The sequence below is a fragment of the Tinamus guttatus genome, unplaced genomic scaffold, assembly GCF_059628265.1.
Source record: "Tinamus guttatus ecotype Peru unplaced genomic scaffold, ASM5962826v1 Tinamus_guttatus_pri_ptg001602l, whole genome shotgun sequence".
NCBI classification, from domain to species: Eukaryota; Metazoa; Chordata; class Aves; order Tinamiformes; family Tinamidae; genus Tinamus; species Tinamus guttatus.
The window spans coordinates 4,570,291-4,571,224 of NW_028290136.1; positions in this window are offsets into that span (position 1 = coordinate 4,570,291).

A 934-nucleotide genomic window follows, 5' to 3' on the forward strand; every position below is an offset into this window, starting at 1 on the left:
AAAGGAGAGCATACTGGAAAACAGCCTCTTTTGTGAAAGAAGTTTGCCTTTGGGTAAAAAATTAATAAGCAGAGGGTTTTTTAGGTGGAGTATAAAATTTCAGCTACGACATTTCTGCTAGAAATCATTATTTTCAATTTAGGCAGGCACATATGGGGTCCCATGTCAGCCAGGTCTGCTCCACCGGCTGGGTTACGTAGCCAGCTTGTGTTTGCCCCAGTCCCCATCGACTCCATCCTCGGCAAAGCAGCAGGGCCGCACGCTGTGCCCGGCTGGCCAGCGCGGCCCGCAGGCAGAGCAGGGGCGTGAGGCAGGCCGGCAACAGCTCTCACAAGGCAGGAGCTTCCAGGCCCCATTTCTTCATGCCTAAGATTTTCACTTTTCAACCAAAACAGGTCTTTCTGGCATATGGGTGATTACTTGATTACTTCTTTCTTAATACTTAATATTGCTTTTTTTTTTTCAAAAAAAAAAATGTTCTAACAAAAGAATCTATTGAAATGAAAAGAATATATTTCTGATCCACATATTTTTTGCTAGAAATGTTGAAAGAGACCTGATGAAATTTCCCTTGATTTTATTACAGACAGAAATTGAAAAGGGTGCTTGATTTACAAGCTAAAGATGATCAGTTGTACATAAAGTAAATTTTAAAAATGCAGCAGGTATTGCATTAACCAGTATTATTATTAACCAGCTTTTCTGAGCTAATAAATCTCTACCAGTGACATTCTTGGACCTTGCTGTGGATAACCAAAAATGTCTGCCCATGAAGGATATTTGCTGGCTTCCTTGGGACCCAAAGCACGACTCCTGTTCTTCTACAGTCACATGGATTTTATTGCCTCTGAATTTAAGGTGGTCATTCCTGTCCATTATTTTGCTGATATATGTATGCTGCACAGAAAGGCTTGCAATTGTATTCCTTTATTGA